Source organism: Lepus europaeus, chromosome 1, assembly GCF_033115175.1.
Source record: "Lepus europaeus isolate LE1 chromosome 1, mLepTim1.pri, whole genome shotgun sequence".
Lineage (NCBI taxonomy): Eukaryota > Metazoa > Chordata > Mammalia > Lagomorpha > Leporidae > Lepus > Lepus europaeus.
The window spans coordinates 89,785,359-89,798,396 of record NC_084827.1 but is presented as its reverse complement, the minus strand read 5'-3'; the positions used below and the strand labels follow the sequence as shown (position 1 = coordinate 89,798,396).

At 39.4% G+C, this 13,038-nt stretch overlaps 1 long non-coding RNA gene across 2 annotated transcripts in view; it reads right to left on the bottom strand.

The window, feature by feature from the left end:
* LOC133756053 (uncharacterized) overlaps window positions 1-13,038 on the bottom strand; it is a 228,678-nt gene that overhangs the window by 173,344 nt on the left and 42,296 nt on the right. Inside the window, exon 2 of one of the 2 annotated variants that reach the window (XR_009865507.1) lies at window positions 1,716-1,758. The exons of the other annotated variant lie outside the window; for it this stretch is intronic. This is a non-coding gene — a long non-coding RNA (uncharacterized LOC133756053). The remainder of the gene's footprint in view (window positions 1-1,715; window positions 1,759-13,038) is intronic. 2 annotated transcript variants of the gene reach the window in all.

Genomic DNA, 13,038 nt, shown 5'->3' with positions numbered 1-13,038 from the left:
AGAGGTTCACAATTACCAATAAAAATGCTACATTTATAACACAGAAATCAGAAATTTGAAAGGGTTAAAGAATATAGTAAAAGTAACAATGGATAAGATATATTTACACTAGACTTCTTTAGCTACTGTAGAAAATATAGTCATGCAGTGGGCAGTTCACTTTACAAAAATTAACAATAAAATCTATGCAAGGAAAGTAAAACTTTAAATGAATCCATAATTACATCATGTGATAGTTGGTAGCCATGAGAAATAAATTATACATAATCCATAATAAAAACTTGAACATTTGCTGTATATAGTGATCTGCTCGTCTACAAACACTCATGAAATGATGCAAACAAGTAAACAAGCACTAGCTTGATATATAAGACAGGTGTACAAGGTCAGAGCTAAATTCAAGTCACTAGAATCATAAACTTAAGTCAGGACTGTCATCCTATCATAATCTGTCTAAAATTCAGGAATCACCTGGAAAATCATGCTTCTTCACTATAAAGGAAAAGAATCTAATGCTTTCAAATGAGTTAAGAGTGACAGTTAAGGGTTTAAGCTCTGAAGCAACGAATACTTATAAGGATTCTTCTCATATCTATAAAAATTTCCTGTCTATTAAGCAACTCAGCAGGATAGAAGATGACCTTGTCTAAGATTAGAAAGCAACTCTACAAGATAGATGACGACCTTGACCAAGGTTGGAATTCTACAGACAACAGGTACTTGAAGAACTGACAATTTATATTCCACATATCAGAACACCTTAAGTAGATCCCAAAATTGGTGTGGAATTTGGCAGAGTTAGATAACCTAATATGGATCCCAAAAGTGAGGATATAACTAAATTGACTACTGATGGACAATGAAAGCTCAAGGCATCTTTTTCATTGTTCACTCTACCTTCCCACTATAAAAGTGTCATATTTTGCAGACTTTCCATCCAAAATTGCTTTAGAACAAACCAGGTTTGTTTTATAACACTATCCCTTTCAGTCTGAATCAGAATATGCTCTACTTTTATCCTGAACTTAAGCACCACATGTGATTCTTGCTTGTCCTTATATCTCCACGAGTGCCTTACACATAGCAGTACTTTCTACATACTGTCTTTGAATCCTACATACTTGGGAGTTACAGCCTCCTATTAAGTTTAAAATTATAATTATCACAAGGGTAGCTTATTCCATAGCACAGAAAGTAAGAATCTATCTACCTTTCTATGTATTTTCTTTCATTCACTGACTTTTGAATTCCAAATAACAAAAATGTTAGGTCATTTTCCTTAAAGAAGCAGATATCCTCAAGGTTGCTTTATCTTCTGTTCCAAAACATATCATCATTTAGTATCTGCATATATGCTTCTTAGGGATCTGTCCATCTCGGAACTACATAACTATGCATTAAAACCAATAGGCACTCCTTGATGCTAATGCCCAGTGAAAGACAACCCAAGTGCTAATAAAATCAACATTCTAACATTATGGAAAAGACGTACATTTTCATAAACATGTAGTATCAGACTGAAGAAAACAGGTACAGTAGTAAGAGATATTGAGAGCTTACAAGACAACTTTGTGCCTTTTGTCTTGTAGTAGGCTTGAAGTTAATTAGTTTGAAGAGCTCCAACTTTAAGTACAGATTGTATAGGATAGACACCAGCAAACTATTTTCTTTAAAGGGTTAGAGGACATATATTTTAGGCAGTTCAGGCCACTTACAGTTTTTGTTGCATATTCTTCTTTGTTCATTTGTGCTCTCAACCTTTAAAAAACATAAGACATTTTTAGCTATGGGCCATAAAAAACAGGCCGTGGGCCATATTTGGCCTGAGAGTGTTGGCTTGCCAATCTACTCTATTCACAGAATTATGCCTTCTGTCCCTAATATACTGTGAAAACCTAGAGAAGAGGGGTGGAATGTGTTTTATTCACTTTAATTTTTCCATTGACTATTACAGTGACATGCATAAAGCAACTATTCAATAAGTGATATTTAAGTAAATATATCTGTTAGCAGTCACAGACAGAATTATTACTTAATATATTAGTACATATAATGATTTAATTATTTGTACTTCTAACAGTTGATCCGTCTCTCCTAGGCACCTAGTTTTTGCTAATTCGTAAAAGTAATTTCATTTATTGTGGATGATTCCTATTTCAGAAATTATTTTAACTTTTTCTAATGCTTATATTTCACCCAGTGCTTCCATTTAACAATAAATATACTTACTAGTCTTGTATTAAGGATCTATATCTATCTATATATAATGAAATAGGATGCAAGCTATATTTAAAATATCTGATTGTGAATCTTTGCCATATGAAGTACTTAAGGAGAAAAATTATCTGTGTCACTCTCAGCACAATGCCTAGTGCACAGAAGGCTTTACTGGTTGTTTGTAATAAAATACACTAATTTTGGAGTTTAATGTATTTGAATTTCTTTACTCCCATATGTAGGATTCCTTTCCTCCCCTTATTCCTGTAATTTTCACTATTGTGAAAATTTTTTCTCAAATTGTCTTTTTTTCTTAAATCTGCTGTGCTCTTTTTCTAACTAAGAACCACAATTTAAAAAAATGTGACCTGTCCTCTTAACCATCACAATATTGACTTTCTAAGACTGTATTTGTAAAGCAACTTAAGACAACTATACAGATATTATTTACAATCAAATAAATTGATGAATTACTAGTGGCTCCAGAGTGCTAGCACACTACTTACTTTGATCATTAATAAACTGTGAGTATTGAATCAAAAGTAGGTAAGAATTTTAAGATGTGGATCTTTAAATAGTGAGACCAGTACTTTCTAATAAATTTAAGCCTTACAACATAAACTATCATTTTCTAAGATCATTAACAGTTAAAGTACACATATAAAATTAAGTCTAGCCAACCCTGAGAAAAAAAGATTTATGGGCCGGCGCCGTGGCTTAACAGGCTAATCCTCCACCTTGCGGCGCCGGCACACCGGGTTCTAGTCCCGGTTGGGGCGCCGGATTCTATCCCGGTTGCCCCTCTTCCAGGCCAGCTCTCTGCTATGGCCCGGGAAGGCAGTGGAGGATGGCCCAAGTGCTTGGGCCCTGCACCCGCATGGGAGACCAGGAGAAGCACCTGGCTCCTGGCTTCGGATCAGCGAGATGCGCTGGCCGCAGCGGCCATTGGAGGGTGAACCAGCGGCAAAAAGGAAGACCCCTTTCTCTCTGTCTCTCTCTCTCACTATCCACTCTGCCTGTCAAGAAAAAAAAAAAAAGAAGTCTTTGCCCTTGTGGAGGTAACATTCTAGTAGGGGTGGAAACACAGAGCATTCAAATAAATAAATTAATTAATAAAAAATTTAAAAAAAAAAAGATCTATGGAATGAGAAACATTTAAGAGTATATCGGCCGGCGCCGTGGCTCAATAGGCTAATCCTCCACCTTGCGGCGCTGACACTCCAGGTTCTAGTCCCGGTCGGGGCGCTGGATTCTGTCCCGGTTGCCCCTCTTCCAGGCCAGCTCTCTGCTGTGGCCAGGGAGTGCAGTGAAGGATGGCCCAAGTGCTTGGGCCCTGCACCCCATGGGAGACCAGGAGAAGCACCTGGCTCCTGCCTTCGGATCAGTGTGGTGCACTGGCCACAGCGCGCTGGCTGTGGCGGCCATTGGAGGGTGAACCAACGGCAAAGGAAGACCTTTCTCTCTGTCTCTCTCTCACTGTCCACTCTGCCTGTCAAAAAAAAAAAAAAAAAAAAAAGCTAAACTTGGACTGCAATTGGAAAAATTGGAAAAGTAAATGATGTATGACAATAATTAAGGGCAGTTTTTAACTTATCAGTGTGACATCAGTATTGTTTTTTATTTTTTATAGATTTATTTATTTGAAAGGCAGAGTTACTGAGAGGAAGACATATACACAGAATGTGATGGAGAGATTTTTCCATCCACTGGTCCACTCCCCAAATGGTCACAATGAGCGCAATGGCCAGGGCTGTGCCGGGGCAAAGCCAGAAGCCTGGAACTCCATCTATGACTTCCATGTGGTGGCAGGAGCCCAGGCACTCAGGCCATACTCTGCTGCTTTCCCATGTCCATTAGCAGGGAGCTGATCAGAATTGCAGCAAGTGGGACGCAAACCTACACTCATGGGATATCTGCATCGCAGGTGGTGGCTTAATCTACTGTGACATAATTCCAGTCTCTATTGTAGATATTTTAAAGAGCCATTGATGAAAAAGTTCTAAGACTGAATGACATATCCCTTTTAAGAAAACTAATTCCATTTCTCTCAGTCCAGTCTAGTGGTTTAGGTAAGATAATCCATGGGATATAGCTGTTGGTCTTCCAGATCCCCATTCTTGTTTCAGACAGCAAATCAGTTTGTAACTTTGCCTCTCATTACTGAAGAAACAAAGAAATAAACTTGATTGAATCTTCAAGTCCTACTTTACCTAAGGATGAATTATAGCCTTGCCATCTTTGGTCACATCCCAGCATATAATCCCCTCTCCTATAGTCTCTATTTTTCCTTCGTTGCCTCATTGTATTTGTAAGCTGCCTCTCCCCTGAGCCATCTTTGCATGCATCTCTTCCCATAAAAATTTTCATACTTTATCTATCACTGTTCCTATTATCAATTAACATTTGATAATCCCTTATATCTTACTGTCTTCACAAAATGCTCTCTCTAGACACCTCTTTAAGGGAAACACAGAGGACAGCTTTCCTCTGGTGGCCCTTTCTAGAGAAACTTTTATTTACCCAAAGACCTTTTTGTAACAGAGTCTGGAGAAACACTGAGTCAGGATTCTTTTAGCCACTCTTAATCATTTCCAAATCATGACTGCTGTATCCTCATATAAAAATTCTATTCTTGGCCGGCGCCGTGGCTCAATAGGGTAATCCTCCGCCTTGTGGCGCCGGCACACTGGGTTCTAGTCCCGGTCGGGGCACCGATCCTATCCCGGTTGCCCCTCTTCCAGGCCAGCTCTCTGCTGTGGCCAGGGAGTGCAGTGGAGGATGGCCCAAGTGCTTGGGCTCTGCACCCCATGGGAGACCAGGAGAAGCACCTGGCTCCTGCCATCGGATCAGCACGGTGCGCCGGTCGCAGCGCGCTGGCTGCGGCGGCCATTGGAGGGTGAACCAATGGCAAAAAGGAAGACCTTTCTCTCTCTCTCACTGTCCACCCTGCCTGTAAAAAAAAAAAAAAAAAATTCTTTTTTTTTTTTTTTAATTTATTTGACAGGTAGAGTTATAGACAGTGTGAGACAGAGACAGAGAGAAAGGTCTTCCTTCTGTTGTTTCACTCCCCAAATGGCTTCCATGGCCGGCGTTTAGCTGATCTGAAGCCAGGAGCCAGGTGCTTCCTCCTGATCTCCCAAGCGGGTGCAGGGCCCAAGCCCTTGGGCCATCCTCCACTGCCTTCCCTGGCCACAGCAGAGAGCTGGACTGGAGGAGGAGCAACAGGGACTAGAACTGGTGCCCATATGGGATGCCGGCGCAACAGGCGGAGGATTAAGCAAGTGAGCCATGGTGCCGGCCCAGTTCTACTCTTTTGAGGTGTACTGTTTTCCAGTTGTATCCACAACTCCTTTCAAAAGGAAACACAGGGTAGGCATTCAGGAAGGCAGTTAAGGCACTGCTTGGGATACCTGCATTCCATATCATAGTGCCTGGGTTTTCAGTCCTGGCTCTACTTCCAATTTGAGATTCCTGCTACTGCACACACTGGGAGGCACCAAGTGATGGCTCAAGTAGTTATGTCCCTACTATCCACATGAGGGACCCAGGAGCAGTTTTGGGCTCCTGGCTTTGTCCTTGCCTAGCCCTGGCTATTGTAGGTATTTGGGGATTTGCTGATGGGAGATCTCTTTGCCACTCTCTCTCTTTCAAATATATAAAAATAATACTTATAAAAGGAAACAGTATCCCTTATAAAACTACTTAGCCAGAATGCTCACATTAGCTTATTTTTTCCTCATCAATTAAACTTATTAGCAGTCCAACAAACATGAAGTTAAACACTAGATAAGTTTATAGAGAAAGAGGAAGTATCCAAAGGAATTAGAAATAACCTATATACAAAATACAAATGGAAAAGTTCTTCTAACATTGAAACAGTTGGTGAAGGTAAACAGATTAAGCAGTATAACTGGTTATTGCTGCTGTGCAGGAGTTAACACCTCAAGATTGATAGAGATAGGAAGGAAAATTTAAACTCAGAGAAATGGAGGAGAGAATAGTCTGTGTGGTGATTTATTTACAGAACACAAAAGCTTTGTTTTACCTAATTAGAAAAATTAAAAGTACTCAATGTAAAAAAATTTGTGCAAGGAAACAAAGACTCTATGGTATTTATTATGTCAAATAATATTATGGTTAGTGGTGCATTAAGCCTGTGATTATGGAATGGATTGAAATCATGTTCTAGCAAAAACTGAAAAAAAATAAGAAAGGAAGGAAGGAGGGGGATTGAGGGAAAGAGAAAGGTGGAGAGAAGTATGGTTATCCTCTTAGAATTGTAGCTATATTGTATTAAAATTGTAGCAATACATGAAATCTGTTCTCATATTAATAAAAATTAAAATAAAATAAGCAGGATTAACAGTTTTGTGAAAATAGAATCATGCTATAAATGATAGGCTATTTTAACCTGTTGTTTTACAAATGAGGTACATTTCCATATCAGCAATTCTATATGGCATAGTATTTAATAGCACTTGTTCTAGAATCATACAGCCTAGATCCATAAGCTAGCTTTTTCCTTACATCTATGTGACTTTGAGTTAATTATTTTTCTTTTTCTCATGTAAATAATTTTTAAAATCATGATGAGTAAAAATAGTATCTATTTTGTAGGGCTGTTAGGAGAATTCACTGAGACATGGCATGCTAATTCTTTGGACACTCTCTAGCATACATGTACTGCTCGGTAAGTATAATTTTTTACTTCCACACCTATAGAAACCATCTGTCTACCCAGTGGGTCATTATAAGCATGTGTCATTCATATTTAAATACTCTTCTATTGATACACATTTACAAAGTTTCTGCACTAGCAATGCCTCTAAATATAAGATTGGCTGAGAAGAGTGGTTAAGAAGATTGTATATATAGTTTTAATTTTATCATTAAAAACTAATATGACACTGAATTTTAAAATGAATTTCTCTCTTTATATATATATTTTACAGGCAGAGTGGACAGTAGAGGGAGACAGAGAGAAAGGTCTTCCTTTTGCCATTGGTTCACCCTCCAATGGCCGCCGCGGTAGGCGCGCTGCGGCCAGCGCACCACGCTGTTCCGATGGCAGGAGCCAGGTGCTTCTCCTGGTCTCCCATAGGGTGCAGGGCCCAAGAACTTGGGCCATCCTCCACTGCACTCCCTGGCCACAGCAGAGAGCTGGCCTGGAAGAGGGGCAACCGGGATAGGATCGGTGCCCCGACCGGGACTAGAACCCTGTGTGCCGGCGCCGCAAGGCAGAGGATTAGCCTAGTGAGCCGCGGAGCTGGCTTAAAATGAATTTCAAAACTAACATTTTTAACAATGGTTCTATACCTTAACTCCAAGAGATTAATTTGCACATTAAGAGAAAATATTTAAGAGACTCTGCTATTACCTCCCCTGCTAGCCCCAACAAAACTGTAACTAAAATTAAGACAACAGTGACCTTTCTTCTCTTCTACACTGACTTCATCAGCATAGTAGGAGTCTTCATCTGACCATCTCATTGGCACACAGTATAGAAAATCATCACAGTGAGAATCTCACATGTCTAAGAAGTGAAGGCTATTTAGATTAAGTCTGGTAAGAGGAGAAATTCTTGGTTAGTTCTGTAGGAGGGGTCTAAGCCCTTGGGTTTGCAAAGAAGCCTAGATAGGGTATTCACTCTAGTGTCTATCATTTTTATGTCCAATATCATTTTTTTCTTAAAAGGTAAACTTTATAGCTATATATGTATACTCCAGAATGTTAACAAAATAATACTAGAAATTTATATTTTTAATTAAATTCATATAATTTAGAAATATTATACTTCAAAGTTTCATAAACATTTACCATTATCAAAGGGACATAATACCCTCATTAAGATTCAACTGAACTAGTAATAAAAGGCACATAAAAATTTGGAATGATAAAGGTTTTGAGTTAATAAATAAATTTTATGCATTCATAATAAAAGGACCTGTTACAAAAAATAAGGGGCAATCAAGGGACCCAAATAATTTATAAATGTCTGATTCCTGATAAAACAGGAATTTGTTTTGCATCTAAAAATATGTATACCTATAGTTGACACATTATGAGATGGTACAAGTAAGCTTACTATAAACTAATGATGATTTTCAGGTAACCATGTATGTTTATGCAGGTCCATTATCTAAATGTGTTTGTCATGTGAATTTCAGTTGGTGTCAAGACACTGTATATATTACAACAAATGTTATCATTATAATATGATAATATCAGCAGCATAGAACCTATCTTCAAGTTGGAATACTAAATTTTCTAAGTAAACACTGATATATAAAAATTAAAGACAGATATGTCTATTTAGCTATAATTTATTTGCATCAGAAGCTAAGAATGCCTAATCTTGTTTACTTTTTAAAAAAATACAATGTCCAATGAAACAAAATCTTTTCCACATATTTCGAATTGGGTTTTAGAACTCATTAGAAACATTTGTAAAATCTAAACTTATGTAAAATGTCAAAAAAACAATGTTATATTATTATCATATTTTCAACCAAAAAGAAAATTATCCAACACAGTACCCTCTGAAATATTTTTAGGACAAAAATATCCAAATTGTTATTTAAAAGAGTTTAAAAACAGACTGCATTTTAAAGACAGAGGAAAGTCTCAAAAGAACTCAAGGAGAGAACTGGGTAGTGTTGAATGATCAGGGAGAACATACATCTTTAATAATCTGGGTCCTCCATCAGGTAAGAACATATTGGGCAAATCTGTTAGCTACAATACTATAAGACAATAAACTTGATTTGAGCCCCAAGATCTATTATTTAATGACTACATAACCCTACCAGGGTTATGTATTTAGACATACCAGGTCTGTGTAAATCTCTACAAGTCAGTTTCCTAATCCCCACAAAAATGTGTTCAAGAATCATTGCATTACTAGGGGTTTAAATGAAAATATAAACTGACTCAGCACAACACCTACAACTCAGTAACTGACAGGTCCTATGGCACAGCCGATTAAGCCACAACCTAAAGCGCCAGCATCCCATATGGGTAATGGTTCCAGACCTGGCTGCTCCACTTCTGATCCAGATACCTGCTAATGTACATGGGAAAGCAGGGAAGATGGCCCAAGTCCTTGGGCCCCTGCCACCCAAGTGGAAGATCCAGAAGAAGATTCATGGCTCTGGCGTGGCCCAGCCATGGCTGTTTTGGCGATTTGGGGAGTGAATTGGCTCATGGAAGATTGATCTCTCTCTCTCTCATTCGTCTCTTTCTGTACTCTTTCAACTAAATAAATAACTTGCAAAAAATGTGGCTTCCAAACACTTCATACATTTACATGTACATGTACATAAAACTCAACCATACATACATATATAAACAGAAAAAAATACTGCAAATGAATACTGATGCATATTTATATACAGAGGATAGTTGTAGTTTGACAGAAATGGAGACTATCATACCCTATTAGGCCAATATCTGTGACTTTAATTTTGAACAAAAAATGATTCTCAATATTTTAACATATGTTTGTTGTTCTGTTAAATTCATACTTTAGTTGGCAGGATTATTAGTTTGTGGTATTATAATTTTGACACTGCCATTTAAAAAGATTGCTGTAACATCTTGTTACATTATTTCTGTATTCCCAATTTCACACTACTGATGTTATCACACCGTTCTATAATTTTAACAATATAAAAAGTGTCAGATAGTACCAGAGGAATGGCATGAGGTTTACCAAAGCAATGAATAAAAGATTCCCAACTTATTCTTTATTTTTTTATTTTTAACAGGCAGAGTTAGTGAGAGAGAGAGAGACAGAGAGAAAGGTTTTCCTTCCATTGGTTCACCCCTCCAAATGGCTGCTACGGCCAGTGTGTTGTGACAATACGAAGCCAGAAGCCAGGTGTCTCCTCCCGGTCTCCCATGTGGGTGCAGGGCCCAAGCACTTGGGCCATCCTCCACTGCGATCCTGGGCCATCGCAGAGAGCTGGACTGGAAGAGGAGCAACCAGGACAGAATCCGGCGCCCCTACCAGGACTAGAACCCGGGGTACTGGCACCACAGGCGGAGGATTAGACTAGTAGACTAGTGAGCCAGGGCACTGGCCTATCTATTTACTTTTAAAAGAGATTCTCTTAATGATTTAAGATATAACAATTTTGGTGATGATTTTGAAAAAGCAGTAGAACTAAGTCTCCGTCAAATCACTGAAATATATATTGCATGTGTATGCATGTATATCTACACACACATACTGTGTACATATGAATATTATTATTAACATGTAGAGGCACCAGTTGTTTAACAACCTTTTCTCAAAATAGAGAGCTATGGGTCCGGCGCCGTGGCTCACTAGGCTAATCCTCCGCCTGTGGTGCCGGCACTCTAGGTTCTAGTCCCGGTTGGGGCGCGGGGTACTAGTCCTGGTTGCTCCTCTTCCAGTCCAGCTCTCTGCTGTAGTCTGGGAGGGCAGTGGAGGATGGCCCAAGTGCTTGGGCCCTGCACCCGCATGAGAGACCAGGAGGAGGCACCTGGCTTCTGGCTTTGGATCAGCGCAGCGCGCCGGCCGTAGCAGCCATTTTGGGGAAATGGAAGACCTTTCTCTCTGTGTCTCTCTCTCTCTAACTCTGCCTGTCAAAAAAAAAAATAAATAATAATAATAATAGAGAGCTATGTTAATTGATGGAAGGGCTTCAGAGAGTGTCAACTCCTTTCTCCTTTGATTTTACTCTTTATTTTTATAATTATTTAACTAATGAAGACACTGAAAGCTGGTTTTTCATCGCTTTTTTTTTTGTTTGTTTTTTGTTTTTGGACAGGCAGAGTGGACAGTGAGAGAGAGAGACAAGAGAGAAAGGTCTTCCTTTTGCCGTTGGTTCACCCTCCAATGGCTGTTGCGGCCGGTGCGCTGCGGCCGGTGCGCTGCGGCCGGTGCGGACAGTGCGCTGCGGACGGCGCACTGCGCTGATCGGAAGCCAGGAGTCAGGTGCTTCTCCTGGTCTCCCATGCGGGTGCAGGGCCCAAGCACTTGGGCCATCCTCCACTGCACTCCCGGGCCACAGCAGAGAGCTGGACTGGAAGAGGGGCAACCGGGACAGAATCCGGCGCCCGACTGGGACTAGAACCTGGTGTGTCGGCACCGCAGGCAGAGGATTAGCCTATTGAGCTGTGGTGTGGGTCTCACCGCTTTTTATAAACAGAAACCTCACTACAAATTCTCTAATAGCAGATATTGTGACATGGCTACTAAACACACTTATATACCTTAAGAAGGCATTTATATAAATGGTAAACCCAGAAAAAAGCGCTGCCTACATAATCAACTATTGTGAGCAATTAAGAGAGATTCCTGGCATTAAGAAAACAAAAATAAATGCCAACAATAACCCACTGGTCAAACAAAGAAGATTATTTTATTTTGTAGAATGCTATTCTGTATTTTAAAATGATGTTGATGAACATGCATTGATATGAAAATACATTCATGATGTATCAAGTAAAAAAGGTTCACAACAGTAAGTACATTTTTATTCAATTTAAAAATAAGAGAAATAAGTGTACCTCTTCATCTCTCTCACTTCCTCGCTCCCCTTCGTCTTTCTCTGTATATACATGCATGGAGCAACAAGAGGTATGGAATGAAAAACATGCATAGTAATAGGGTGTATCTCTAAGTAATGGCATCGTACATTTTGAAACTTTTGTCTCATATTTCCATACATTACAACTTTTCCAAAGAGAACTAACACTGTTTCTATACCATACACACACACACACACACACAATTTAATGAGTAAATCTAGCATTAGTTGAAAAGTTCAATTTTGGTTGAAGTTTCTTCCAGTTATTAAAAAAACTGTTACATAATCTTTCACTTATTATACAACCCATCACTTAAAAACAAGGGACAGTAAAGCTTCCTTATAATGGCTTCAGAGGCAAAATCTTAATATAAGAATATAATAAGTGTAGTAGTCAAATTGGATAAAGAATTCATAAACATTAACAGAAAAGTGATCTGTGTTAAACATAGGAGTGAATAAGAGAGGGAGGAGATATATAGGTTGGCACATGCTCACTCGGACTTACCTCCAATGGTGGAACTAGAAATGTGCCAGGGGATTTCAAATCAATCTTACCAAGGAGGCAGGTTCCAATGCCAGTGCACTTGGTAAAGTGATAAGTATAAATACACAACCGATCAAAAACATAGGGTATGTGTCGAAGAGATTTCACAAATAAGACCAGTGTAAGCAAATAATGAAGGATAGCATTAAAAGAGAGAGAATGATCCTGCGGGGGAAGCAGGACACACAGCAGACTCATAGAATGGCAAATGCCCAAAACAGTACTCCTGCCTCAGAATCAACCCTTGGGACATTCGGATCTGGCTAAAAGGTCCATGAGAGTCTCACAGGCATGGAAAGCCATGACACAGTGGCAAAAAACAATCTAAATGAAACACCCTGGTGAACAAGACCCCAGCAGAAGGAACAGGCCATCAAGGAGAGAGGCGCCTTTCTCCGAAGGGAGGAAGGAACCTCCACTGTGACACGGCCTTGACTAAACAAGTTCAGAGTCGGTGAACTCAAGGGACTTCCATAGCCTAGACAGCTCATAGCAAGAGTCTTGGGTGATTGCTGACGTCATAAATAAGAGTGCCAATTGTTAAATCGACAACGGGAGTCACTGGGTACATGCTCCCCACGTAGGATCTCTGCCCTTAATGTGTTTTACTATGAAACTTAAAAACACCACTAGTCAAACAATACCCTATACCTTGTGCGGTTGTGTGAGGGCAGCCTGTTGAAATCCTTGCTTAGTATATACTAGGTTGATCTTCAG